Source organism: Strix uralensis, chromosome 18 (genome assembly GCF_047716275.1).
Source record: "Strix uralensis isolate ZFMK-TIS-50842 chromosome 18, bStrUra1, whole genome shotgun sequence".
In the NCBI taxonomy this organism is placed as follows: Eukaryota; Metazoa; Chordata; class Aves; order Strigiformes; family Strigidae; genus Strix; species Strix uralensis.
The window spans coordinates 10,011,701-10,026,108 of NC_133989.1; the positions used below are offsets into that span (position 1 = coordinate 10,011,701).

Below are 14,408 nucleotides of genomic sequence, written 5' to 3' on the forward strand. Positions count from 1 at the left end.
TATTTAGGCAAAGTAACTGTGTGAAAATACATCCACAAATGGAGCCTATTTACAATCCAGGACCTCACACTTTATTTCGTATAAGTAAAATTGGTTACTGTTTTAATACAAAACTGAGTTAAAACAGGCATTTATTTAATTGGCAGAACTTGAAAGTCCAGTTTTATTTATGTAGGGAATTCCGAGCATCTGAATAGATGCACCACAAGTCATTGGCAATCTGAGACTGTTGCTTTTATTAAATTCTGGGGTGTTTTTCCACTCTAAATATTTTATTACAAATAAAAGCCATGCTATGTGTGAGCACTCAGTAACTGGCAATCAGCTGGGTTCACAGATGCGGTTAGGACCCTTGCAAAGGCTAAATTCAATCCAGTGTGTAAATGTGGTGGATGAAGTGTTAAATAAGCTATTTGCCTTGGCCCAGCGTGGACCTGGGCTTTGGCAGCATATTTAGAGGTTTGTTCTTTGGGCTGGTAGAGATGGGTCATTGAGGGAAGTAGTGCCAGCAGTGTCTGAGGTGACTGACGATGGACTTGGATGGGGAGCTGCTGCACTGACAGATAGGATGAATGGCAGGAGTATCGGCTCCAAAGGGAACTCCTTGTGTGAATTTCTTGGCTAGACAGTAGGTGCTACTATTCAGCCTCTCATGAAAAGGCAGCTGAGGGGAAAATATTTGAGAAGAGAAAATGGCAGCCTGAATGAATGGACTGCTAAATGCACCAGTCAGTGCACTGACACGTAGGCGGTGTGGTCATTGTCCTTTCCTTAGCAGGGACAATTCCTACAGCTGGATGAGGGTGGTGGGCAAAGCCATATCTAATCCTAGCTCCAGGTCTGGCGATACGAAGTACCTGCATTAAAAATAGTTGTTCTAATTTTCAGAGGACTGTCCTGGTGATAGGGCCATAAGCTGCTTTAATCATTCCTTTTGCAATGCAAGGGAGAAACAGGTGGCATTATTGAGAAAAGGGCAGGTTGCAGAAACAGAAGTTGGATTGGAGAGATGTGCTTCATGTCTCCTAGCAATGTAACTCAGTTGACTTAAGAGGAAGGGAGCTCAACTTCTAACTGTTTTTAATTTAAAAACACCAGAACACTTTGAACAAACTGTTTTGATAACAACACCAGTTTTAGTAAAATTAAAATTTTAGTAATTACTTTTAAGTTTTTCCATCTATTTGCACCTCTGTAAAGGAAGAACAAATGGATACCAAAGCTATATTTTTAGTTTTGCTGTAGAATATACATAAATTAGAAACACAACTGCTAGCTCACTTTCAGCACTGCCCTCCTAACACAGCACAAAACATTTGACCCATCAGTTCTAAACAGCTCTAAGTGAAGATGACCTCTTCATATAGCCTGTAGTGAAGAGAGCCCTGTCCATCCTCATACGTACCTCACAAACATTCAAAACAAGTCAGAGGCCATGGGAATGCTGGGGAGGGCAGTCTGCTTGCTGGAGCCGTTCAGTTCAGGGTCTGCTAGCAAGCTTCACTCTCTCTCAACTTCCCCTTTATGTTTAAAATATAATGGTCTAATTCTTTGCTCTGATTCAGAGGAAGCTGGGGTTTAAGACTGTGTGTGATATGATTGTGTTCTGCAAGAACATGTGTGCAGAGAAGAAATGCCACAATGAGAGGGAGCTTTTCTTTAGTCTGTCACAACAAAATAAATGTACATGAAGGGGAACTATGAAACCCGGCTCTTTGGCTGGCTTGGGGCAGTAGGACAGGCAATATTTTTAGACTGTACTCTTGTCTAGCTCTTTGACCTGGCAAAATGGCATAATTTTCCACTTGTCTGAGAAGGAATGGGACAGGTTACTGTTGAGTATTGGATGCAGTGAAGAATTTAGGTCTGGCTAGGCACCCTAAACTGGTGCTTTTTTGAATAGTCCAAATGTTTTAAGTCTGTAAAACTGGGCAGGAGCTCTGACATGAATAAGCCTTCTGAGGATGTTTCTGAGGTACTCTGTGGACAGAGGTTGGCTCCAGACCACTCTGCAGTAGGCTTGTGCTTCTCTGTAGAGCTTAGGGGTGTAGTGCTATTTGTGAAAGAGAACAAAAAAAAAAAAAACCCAAGGCCCATAAATAACATTGTTTGCCTTCAGGGAGATTTCTGGTTTGGTTAAAATTTTGGCATCATATTTCATAATTAATTGAGGATTTTCTCCTGCCTGTTTGTCCAGTTCAGTCTTTGCTTACGCATTTATTCCAGTATCGGAAAGATGGCTGGAAAACACTGTGTGCCATCGCCATGAACAGCTGCAGTCAGATGGTGCACACTTTTAAACCGTGCAGACGTTGTTAGATTGGGCTCAATTAGGAAAACGAGCTCAGATCAGCTACTGTACTTTCAGCAAGCAGCTTTTCATCAGCTAAACTGTTTGTTCCTGCTCAGGGCTAGTGACGAAAAATGTGCTTGTGAGGTTAATTTTTCTAATTCCTCTTTGAAACCAACATGTGAAAGATGCTCTTTCTTTTTTTCCTCTTTTTTGTGTGTAAATAATTGCAAATACATCAAGGCAGATTTTGCAAGGTGCAGCTGTGTCTGCAACCCATCTTTCTCTGCATGCAAGCATAATCAGCAGTTGTGTGTGAGCACCAACAGAGGGTAAAGCACATGCAAAGTAGCAGCTCTGAAGCTGTGTTCCTTAATTTTCTGTGGCAGGAAGTATAAATGCATTGTGTTTCTTTGAAGAAAAAAAAAAAACAACAAAAACCAACCAACAAACCAACTCTAAATTAACAGCTTTTTTGACTGGTTAGATTTAGTCAAATGTTGAAATACTTCCTGCCATGTTGCCTGGAAATATGTCTCCTGAGATGAAATCATGGCATAGCTGAAAACAGACAAAACTCTGTGGGTTTTTTTTTTTAATTAATCAAAGTTGAGTGAAAAAATCTGAGTGCTTGGATAGAAAAGGTGCATTAAGTGCTGAGTAGTTTTTGCAAACTTATTCCCTGTACTTACTTAAGGAGAGGTTGATGGTCTGATCAGAGACCAGGGACCTTTCATTCTTATTTACAGCATTATTCCTCAGTGAATTATGAAATTGTAATACAAAGAAATATTTACTATGTAGTCAAAATACAGAACTAGGTATCTCCGTAAACAGATACTTTCTTTTCTCAGAAGGCGTGTAGCGTGGTCTAACCAGCAGTTTGTATAAAGACAAAAAATTGAAGACTAAACTTTGCTTTCATTGATTTTGAGGGGGTGATGTGTCACATTGCCTTGTGGCCTTTGTGTGAGGACGATGAAAATTCAGATCAGTGTCCTTCTTGAGATTCATTTTCCATTTACCTGTAGAAGTTTAATCTATTAGCTCACAAATAAACATAGCCTAACTGTGGGTTTTATGAGATGGGAGAATTCATAGCAGGGAGAGCTTGACATGCTGTTTGCTGCTTGAAAGCAGCCTTAAGCCGCATGAACCACACATTATCTGGTGTGCTTTGGTAGGAAGGGGAGAGAGAGCTGATTCCATGAACATCAGCCCATCCTGCCTTTAACAGTAAAGACTTGGGACAGGCGGAATTCCCTCTTTTTCCACCCCCTCCTTCCCCTTCTGGGATTCTACTCCTTTTCACCAAATCACATATTTTTCCATGCATTTGAAGTTCTTGGAAACCTTTCACAGGCTACAGAGAAACAGCCGCTCTCCTCAGGCTCCAGTGGTGAGAATCCCAGAATGTCACAGCCTTTTGTGGAGTTTGTAGTGCCTCCACGGAAAGCTGCGTTCCCCATTGTCACACCACAGGCACTTAAGCAGATTTCTCCCAGCAGGAAATTTCAAGCTCCAAAGGCCAGGAATGCTAATACTTGTATCCTGCACCAGAGCCCCACTTGCTGGTTATGAAGAAGGAAAAGTTCCATAAGAATTTATAGCCCTAGCCAGGGAGCCCATACAGACACTGCTGCCTGTAAAGAGCCTGAGGAGAGCTGACTGTGGTTGCTGCACAGGCAGATATGGGGATAGTCTCCTAAACTAGAAATAACTACTGCACCTGTGTCTAGTATACCTGCATGGAGATTCTCAAATGCAGTTACTTGCTGCCTAAAATCTGGTGGCCAATATGTCTGAACTCAGGAAATCAGGACAGTTTCACTGGGATTTCTAGTAGTTGCTGCCAATTCCAACACTAGTTTTCTGGATAAGGCACCTACAGATTTCACGGCTTCCCATTTTACCTCAGCTGTGAAGACTGATTAACAGAAACCTGTGAGTGCATAAACAGATCCGATGCAAGTACTTCTGAGGACCTCTCTAAAGTGAAATGCATATTTTTGACATTTTGATTGGTTCTTTTGTAGCTCTGAATTTTATCGGTTGAGAAGGTACAATTCTGTTCAGTCAGCTTGTACTCTTGGGCCCTTTTAAGAATCAAGCACAACTATTTATACATTATATGTGCATTTGAGAGTTTGATTTGATAGACAACCTGATAGAAACACAGCATGTGTAAGTCAGTGCATGGAATACTGCTCGTTCAGCTTGTTAACTGCTTATACACACATGAATTGAGGTCAGATAGATATCTTCTTGAGAAGATACCCGTAAAAGCAATCTCAATATTTATATCCACGGTCTGATGCAAAACTGGCTTATGAGACTCTAAGTACATATCAGCTGGGCATAGACAACATGTTCCTAGTGAAACAGGATCCTGAGATTTTGTTACGTGTTTGCAATGTAGATCAAGTTTGTGGGTCACCTGAGATCATGGTACTTGGGCCCAGTGTAGATTCACAACATAATTTAGAACAAGTGTCAGTGAACCTGATGGCAGTAAGCTGAACTGGTCTGCTTCATTCAGCTCAGAGATTCAATCTAAGCTTGAAAATTGGTATTATCAATATCATCACATAAACTCAGTTGGAAGACTAAGGGCCAGATTGTCAGGTGGGTCTACTCACATGCAAATCAGTAAAGTTATGTGGATTTACACCCCTGCACATACTGAGAGTTCTGTTTGTCTGACTATTCACTTGAAGCAAAATTGTTAACTTTGTGGCTCTGAAATGGTTGGCTCATTACACATATTCAGAAACTGAGTAGGCAAGACAAGATTCAACATTTTTAAAGCCTTTATCTATTCTCTATGATCCTTACCTGCTGAGGATGATAGCACTGGTGAAGCCCTAGCCGATGTTGCAACTAATGTAAAGATTCCATGGACTTTAATGATACTGTATTTAGTTTTAAAGTTTTTCTCTGTCTTGTCTATTTAGTGTTTAATATATTAAGACACCATCACTGGAAAGAGAAAGAGTTGAAAAGGGAGAGAATAATCCTTCTGATACCAAAGTTCTTTAGCTTAGATTAGAATCTTGCTTGCTGCAATTACATTCAATGTCTGGACTTTACTGTTTTTGGGGACCACTTGATGTTTCTAGTTACTCTGATGCTTCTACCTCCCTCTTGAAAAAGGAGTAGCTGTATAGAGCCTGAAACATGATTAAACATTCCCTGGTACTGATAGGATCTTAGTAGCTGGAGACATCACTAATCTAGAAGTGGTTGCAGTCTGCAGGCTTCTCTCAGTTATGGACATAGTGAATGTAAGTAATATGGGTCAAATCCTGAAGTATTTATGTGTAGTTTACTGGGCCCTTACTCCTGAAGCACACTTTTGTTAAAGTAGCATAAAAAGCTAAGCAGACACAGACTTGTCAGGATTTATTCCTCTACATAAAAGAGGAATGAAGTAAAACACACTATTCAAACACCCTGCATCCTGAAAGCATTTTGAAGAGTTCCATGGTGTCGTAAGATCATCAAAATCATCTCATGATTGTAGGACAGGGAGAAAGACATGAAGAGGCCAGTAAAAGGAAGAATATTCCAAAGGTTTGAGAGAATTAGGTGCATAACTTTCTTAAGCTCCTTTGCAAATCCAAACAAATACATTTTCTGTTGATATTAAAAATGAGCTGGAGTCATACAGGCTTGATACAGAAGGCCATGTTTAAGCTGTGTGTCTGCAAAGAAGAGGGTGTGGTTTTTTTTTTTTACATCTACAAAAATGATTCAAAGCAATTTAGGGGTAGTGTTGGAGAGGAGGGAGAGTATAAAGAGGAGTCAAGAGAGACAAGGTACAAGAGATACAAAGAAATTAGTAGAAATGAGTCCTGAAGGATTTCAAAGGTGAAAAATGTAGCTTTTGTTGCACCCTGAAATGAATAAAGATCTTCTGACCTGCCTGAGGATGCAAATAGTGACTGAGGGGAGGAGGAGATAGCAGAGGTCAGGGCAATGGTAGAGAAGAGACAATGGACCTCTCTGCAGCACCAGCCTCTCTTTCACTTCACAAAAAGTTTTTTGTAATTCAAATGAAAACAAGCCCTCCTTAAGAAAGGGATCTCTTTGCAGTGAGAAACACTGCAACGTATTTCACTCTCACTTCCCTTTGCTTTCACCTTCCTTCATCATTCAATGCATGAATGAATTTGGTCTGACCTTTTTTTGTTGTTGCAGAATTCCGGTGTAAACATCAGTACACTGGAAATAAAAATATAGTCTGGGATTTTTTTGGAGCTTTCTTTGAAAATTACTTTTTCTGGGAAGTGCTGCTAGATCAATTCACTTGTGATGAGTCCCAGAATACTACTGTGTTGAGAATGTCTGTGCGCATTAATTTTGCATGTGTCAACTTGCAATGCCCCCATGTTTGTAGCATCCATGCTGAGAGACACAGTCACTGGTTCACATTTAGAAACGATTCAGTAACACTCATTGCCCTGGAACTTTGCATTTGCAGATGCTGTGAAACTGGTGCAGGCAAGGAGGGTGGTCTAATCTAAACTTGTCACCCAGGCTCTCTCTTAATGGAAAGAGAAAGGCATTTCTAGAGGGTAATTCAGCCTTTCTTCTTAAACATCACTCCTAGAGTGCAGTGACTCATCCTCTGAAGTTGCCTGCCCATTGGTTTTTTTTTTTTTTGTAGAGGGAACCTGTATCACTAACTTAGGGTAGGCTTCAACTTTTAGGTGGGTGCAATTAGAGGAGGTGAATCCTAGCCACAGTGATTTGTTGCCAGAAACCATTTTGTGGTGGACCCATGTCAAGAGAGTCTAAGTAAAAAGCAATTGGAATGTCTGACTCCCTCAAACACCATTGGAAATCCCAGTGCTCTGCAATGCCAGTGTTTTGCAACTGTTTCTCATTAACTTTGATGTTATAGACAGTATAACACTCAATGGCAAGACAGATGTAAGATAAATCAGAGAAGTGTGGTCGTAACTGCATGAGCCTTAAAATGCAGGATTGGTTAAGGACAAATCAGTTCGATTTTTTTGGAACCATCTCAGGCATATAGCTTACATAAGCAGTGGCTATTTCTCTTATGCAGTGTATAAAGAAATAATCCAGTTTATGTATTCAAGCATTTTACACATACATACACTTACATAATTTTAAACAGCTGAGTTTCTGAATGCTTCACCATATTTCATTTGGTATTTATCAGGATTCACTGTATGTCAGACTAAGAAGTGGGGAAGAGGTTTCAAATTGCCATGATCAGTGTTCAGTTAGTGTTTATTAAATTGTCAGTATCAGTGGGAGTCTTGTAATAGGTATACATGTATTTATTGCTTATGTGTTTATCCAATTATAAAAAAATACCTGTTGAAAGCATGCTTCAGATAAAAAAGATCTCTCCCCTGTGATACATCTGGATTTTGCAGCTGAAAGCTGCATTTGTTTTCTGATGGTCTTTGAAGTTTCACCTGAGATGGAGTCTACTGTTTTTGCAAATGGTCATGCAGTCTTCTGTGGGAAGAGATGATTCATGCTGTAACATCCATGCTTTTGCACGTGTGAAATGATTGTTACTCTAAATGACAACACTGGAATGAAAAAAATCTAATTAAAACAAGGAAGTGTGGGTGTGAGGAGTGGAGTTGGGGCATATGAGCAAGAAAGTCATTGTCCCCAGAGATACAGGAGTAATCGTTCTGAAGACAGAGATCTTTGTATTTGCTTTCAAAAATAGTGAAATGAGTATCACAGAGCATAGGTAATCGGTATAAGTAGTTAAGGGCTGTAATTTTTGGAAAAGAAGTGTCATTTAAATAACTGTACCGTAGAGTCTATTTGACCTTCTGCTTAAGGTAGGCAATGATGCAAGCTTACAGCTCAGCCTGAACTGTTTGCAGAGAATGTGTTTGATATTCTGTAATGTACATGACTACTCTTTTTTTTTTTTTTATATCATCTTGGTTAGCTAATAGTTTAGTTCTTCTTCAGGGGATAGATCAAAAAATAAACATGTACCAATAAGCTTTGAGGCTTTCAAGCCAATTTGATACACAGGAAGCCTGAAATTAGGGCAATAAAAGATATTTCTGATGCTATTTCCTCTTACTAAACACCTCTGCCTATCAGGCAAGTCCCGGTTCAGCTGTTTGCTGATGAATTAATTTGGCTGTAGATGTGAGCTACTTTTTGCAGAGTTGCTCACTGTCACAGCTGTGGCTCTTTATTGTTTTAAGAGGATCTAGAGAAAAATATTCTTCATAGGTGAAATACTCTATGCAGGAATTTCAGTATAATGCACTCGTCTGATGCTTACGTTCTTTCTTCCTTTACCAGATGCTGATAATTTAAAATGTATTTTTCTATAAAATGTTAATATAGCAGCCAGTAATTGAGCAATGAGTGAACACAGGGTTGCCATTTTACAGTGTAAGAAGTACAGTAATATACTCTTTAAAAGTAGTAGAGTTGCTTCAGTCTTGCTCCATTTTACATGTGTAATGCTATTGAGGTCAAAGAAGTTGCTTCTGATTTCCAATATTCTAACTGAAATTTCACAATTGAAAAACCTGAATCAGGCCCGGTATTCTACATGTATATGCTAGCTTTTGTCCAGGAAGGTAAGAGACGTTTGAAAACCAATTGTCTGAATTTACACAAGAATGTCTTCATCTGTCTTTTAAATCCAGCTGTCTCTAGAATGGAAGTTAGTAGATCTTGGTTAACAGCGCACAGGACTGCAGACCACTCTAGGAACAATAGAACTGAAGTAGGTTCACCTCCAGTTGAAGTGACTTGATTCCTAATTGGTTGGTAACCCAAAGCTGTGCTACCATTCAGTGCGAGATCTGCATTTGGATATTTACAACATACTTAAAGGGAAGTGCTGAAAGACTTAGTTTTCCATAGAAAGGCACACTTAGTTGTTATGAAGGGGGGAAAAAAAGTTGTGATGGAGTTATTTTGTGTAAATAGCCCTGTTCAGTCATTGTTATGCTATTTTAAGATTATTTATTGCATTGTCTTCAAGACTTCAGTGCAGGTGAGAATGGCAGTTCAGATGTAGAATGCAGGATATTTGTTTCCTGTCATTTGTGTAGAGCTTTAGCTTATAAACTGCATATCTGATAGAAAGCAAAAGAACATGATCAGGATGACAAGGTTCAAAGCTAACAATTGAGTAACACGAGCAAGGATGCACATGCTCTTAAAACACGAACTTCAGCAAACATTCATTTTAAATCATCAGACTATTTCAGTAGAGCAAGTCCACAGGACTTTCAAACTTATTTGCTAAAGAGAAGGGAGTTTTTTGGTATCTCACTTGTACTGCAATGGAGGCAAAGGCTTATCTAACAGCCGCATTTAGTGGCAACACTTATTCAAGTGGTGAAAAAAAAATAAATTGAAATTTTATACTTGCAAGTTCTTGTTCAAGTCTTTATGACAAGTTTTACTCTGTGTTGTCAGAGACAGATTAATGCGTAGCTCCTGTGCTTGTGATGGTCAAATGATGAAATTCATTGTCTGTCACCTCTTCATTTTTCACTGTGAGCATGTTTTCTTGGAATCAAAATGTCTGCACTTGCAAGAAGCTTTAAACAATTGATTGCACAAGTGTAAAGCAATTTATTAATTTTAACACTGAAAATACTAGGCTAATCTAGATCCCTCCATTGTTCTGAATCAGTCCTGATCACAAGTTTAACAAAATTGTCTCACTCGTCTCTTAAGAGCAATATGACATTTCAGTCACCTCTTCAGAAAACGGGTTTCATAGGATTGTGCTTTCAGATACTGCTCCTTCTGGGTATGGTAGCCAGTTGCCTCATCACTGTTTTGTCTGTTTCTGTTCTCCCTTTCGTTTCCCTTGGGCTTATGCACAGTTTGCCTGCTTTGCTGTTTAATCAGAAAAATCTCTTGCTATTTCTGAACATTTGAGGAAGTACCTGCCTTAGACATGAATTTTGAGAAGGGGCACGAGCAAACTCTCACTGTCTCATCTCTAGTCTTTGCCATGTGTTACTTATGCTACATAGAAGGTGATAAACACTAATTTTCCCTCATGAAGTTAAGACTGCAAGTTAAAGTTCAATAAGGGCCATTTGAAAAGCATTTGAGAGAAATCCCAGTTGCTTCAGTCTGTTTCGTGTAAGAACAACTCACAATTAACAGATTCTTTGCTTACAGTATGCTTTGTGCTTTTGTGGTTCAGAGGTGCAGCAAAGACACTCAAAGCAGCAAGGTTTCATTGCAACAGTAGATTGTAAGGATAGTCAACTGAAGAACAAAACACCTTCATGAAAAAGTGGCCATTAAAAAGTACTTATTTACTGAAATGAACTTTTTATACCTAAATTGCATTCTAGATTTGTAACATGTTTGTATTAGTATTTATTGGAAGGAACCTATCCAACATGACATGGTGCAGAAAGGAAGCATTTCACTCCACTCATTCTAATTTGTCATATATTTGGTTGAATCCTGCAAGGCATTTGTACTGTAAGACAAAATACAAACCGTGTTTATGCATGACATGAGGAGCATCAGACATGGCCTGCTGAGTTTGGAAGCAGCAGACCTCTAGGGCAACAAGTCACAGTGCACAAATAAATATTATGTTGATGCAGCAGTAGAATTTTAAACAAAAACAAATCCTCTGTGGGCTGTTTTTCTAATGATTAGCACATATGCACGAAAGAGGAGACCTTCACAGACCTTTATCAGGAGAATGAAAATTTATCAGCATGATTTCCCATTTTTTCCCTACATTGTGCTGTGACCTGTTTTTGTTCTGGACCCATGGGCTCTACCAGTCCTTCTCCCCTCTTCTGTTGTGCAAGCAGTAGTCCACCGTACAGCTTGGGTTGCTCGGAGACCTGGCCCAGTGTGAGCACATCAGAACACTACAGAAGGCAAGAGAGCACATGCAGCATCTGTGGGGATAAGAAGAAAAGATGACATGTTTTCTGCCATCTTCTCATCTCTGTTTTTTTGTGAAATTTTTAACCTCATATCAGTCCTGACTAGCATATAACAAGCAGATAGAAGGAAGCAAAGTCTACTTTTGTTGCCTGTTCATCTCTTCCTAGCTCTTCAACAGTATCTTACTGATCTGATGTGTGATTGTTGTTTCGGTATAGTGTGTATCATAAGCTGCTGTCCTTCCCTGAATCCCTGATAGTCTATAAGTGAAGGAAACCAACAGCACACCACAATAGAGAGTTCCGCTTTGTTTGCGGTGGAGAGGTGATCGTGATAATCCTGCTGTGTCCAAGGAACGATTTTCAGAGTCCCTAAGGTCCTAGGAATGTTTTTCAAGAGCTCCCAAGAAAGCTGGCCCCTATGCTTTCGAAGATCTCTGGAGGATAGTGAGCTCATTTTTGCAGAGATCAGAAGTGTTGTGGATGAAGAGGGTTATACTGAGGGGTCCCTGAAAGTTCCTGATGGAAAACAGTAAGGACTAGACCCCCTGAATTCATGTGTGAGTTGTGTAGAGTGTGAAGAGGTTGGAGCAGCCAGGGAGAGCATTTGCCTCAGAAACATTTTTAGGTGACTCTTTAATAACAATATATTTTGGAATATAAACAAGATATGGGCATGGCAAGTTTTCTAATATTCACCATCACCCCCCTCTCTCTTTTTTTATCACCTTTTTCATGTCCTGGCCCAAATACCCGTCTGATTTTCCAGATAAATCAATAGGTCTAATAAAAGATCCTACCACTCCCTGTAGCTATGTTTCCCAAAGAGAGTTGCCTTCTACTTGTATAATGGGTCTTAGACTCTGTGTCACCAGGTGAATAGAGGGATGGTGTTGATACAGATGTGCTTAGAGCCTAGTAAAACCAGTAGCACAGAAAATCACTTGAGAAGTTTGGAAAACACTGACCTGAATGTCTGAACAACATCTCTGGGAAAAGGGCTGCTTTTTCCAGGCTAGAAGTGGTTTGGAAGGAAAGTGGTATTGTCATGTGAACAGGGCATGCAACGTTAGCTCTATGAGCTGCTGTTTCATAGCTTGTGTTCATCATGCTTTGTTGCAAAAGATTCTGTTTGCACTTGAGAAGGTGTTGAAAACTGGGGAACAAGTAGTTCTGCATCCATTATATTTTGATGTTTTTGGGGAGTTTGCATTTTGGAAAGTAGACTACTAAATTTCTAGGACCAATATCTCTTGTAACTGTCTTGTTTTATTATTACTTGAGAGGCTGCTGTTCATGCACATCAAGACAAATCAGAGGCTGTAGAAGATTTGACAAACTATACAAAGTTGACTGCCTCTTTCCCTCTTATGTCTTTTATCCTTTCTACTCTCTTCCTGCTTCTATGCCTTTATAATTTTTTGTTTGATTTTTCTCTTTCCTTTTCTCCCTTTCTCACGCTCACATTAAATGATCTTTTCAGACAAGCATCACAGAAAAGCTGTTTTTTAGATTAACACAGACTCTGCTTTTTTATTGACTAGCCTGTAACAGCTAATGTGATTTGCACTTCTGTTTACCAGCTTTCTATTATTAGACACACCATACTGGGACTAAAATGCAGGTAACTATTAGTCACCAGTGGAGCTGCTAACCCTGTAGATTATTTAATCATTTGAAATGGATTTGTTGTCTCTAAACAGAGATGTGATTAAAGCAAGGAAAAGTCTGCCCAGCTTATCTTTTGAGAATGAGTGACTTTAATATGATGTGCTACCTCATATAAATCAGATGCCTGATTATTAATGCTCAGATATCACACCCAACACCGAAGTGGGAGGGCAACAGCTATTCCTGTCAATCCTCTTGCCATTAGTCATCATGCTGAACACTTCATCTCAGACAGTTTCCTGACTGTTGCCAAGGTGCTGGGCAGTACATTAACATTGCAGCGGTTCCTGACCAGATTATTGGCAAGGTAGACTGGCTGGTTCTTATAAAATGCCTCTTCCACTTCTGGCACACGTCCTGTCCCCTTAACACAGGAATCTGTTCTTCAGACTTCTTAGTTCACACAACCTGCTCTAAGCTCTCCATATCTAGCTGGAATCTAGCCAGGATCTCCTTCCTGTTTAGCAATACAAGAGGAGCAACGTGGTTATAGTCCTTGAAATTTGTTCAAAAGCAGGTTGAGAATTCAGGACTGAAAAAAAAAAATGTAGGGCCTGTGCACCTCATTAATTAATCTCTTTTTTTATTGGTGCCTGTCCTGTGAAGTATGAATGGCTGACAAATGACAGAGAGCCATGGCTAAGCAGAGAGAGAGATATCCCCTTTTTAGTGCTGGAAGTCAGACAGAGGGACATGCTCTCTGTCTTCCAACCAAAATACCAGAGGCGAAGGCCTCTCTAAGTTTGGTTCAGTGACATTGCTTCTTATCAGGTTGTAAGCTGCTGCCAATCCCAACAGGCAAAAGGAAAAAAGAAAAAGCTGAGTGTGCATCAGCTGACATGGGCATTGCTCAGGAATAGTTCAACTTTTAAAAGCCTTTTATTTTCAAGCTGTAACAAAGCTGCTTTGTACCATAAATACAAAGAAATGACCCGCTTCCCCTCTCTGTCTCAGGTAGGTAAGAAAAGTTCCTTTCTTCCTTGTTCACAGCACTCCCCAGGGCTCACTCCTTTGTGTGGGAGGCAAGTCAGAAACCACTAACAAGAACAGAGAGGAAAGCCCTCTACCCTTCTGTGCATGGGTCATGTAGTTTATCACAGCAGCTTCTGTCCTCACTGGCTTCCCTTCAGTCTCACCTGCAGGTATTTGCATCTCTCTCTTCTGATGCCTGTGGGAGGTTGGCTCTCAGCTGGCCCTTTAGCCAATAGTTGCTAAAACAGTGGAGATTTGAGGTAGAAATCCCATGCAGTGTGCTTTGCTAAACCCTTCCCACTGAATCAAATATGTGGGTATGTTCAGTGCAAATGCAAGTAGGTCCCAACTTCCAGTAGGCAGACTTAGGCTTTGAAGGCTGAAACTGGGATCGCTGTCCATTTGTATTTGGCCCAGAGCTTTTTATTGATTTGTCTGTTAAAGCCAGAGTTGTGCAGAGCTGAGGGAAGGGGAAACCAGGCCTTGGTGAAAAGTTCCAGCATTGCTTTGTCCATTTTTAACCAAAGTAAATACAGCGAACAAGATAATGTGGCCCAGGCGTTGTCTGG

General features: G+C 40.0%; 1 protein-coding gene across 2 annotated transcripts in view; it reads left to right on the top strand.

Moving 5' to 3' along the window:
* Window positions 1-14,408, top strand: part of PREX1 (phosphatidylinositol-3,4,5-trisphosphate dependent Rac exchange factor 1) — a 173,165-nt gene that overhangs the window by 53,175 nt on the left and 105,582 nt on the right. The gene's annotated exons all lie outside the window — the stretch shown is intronic.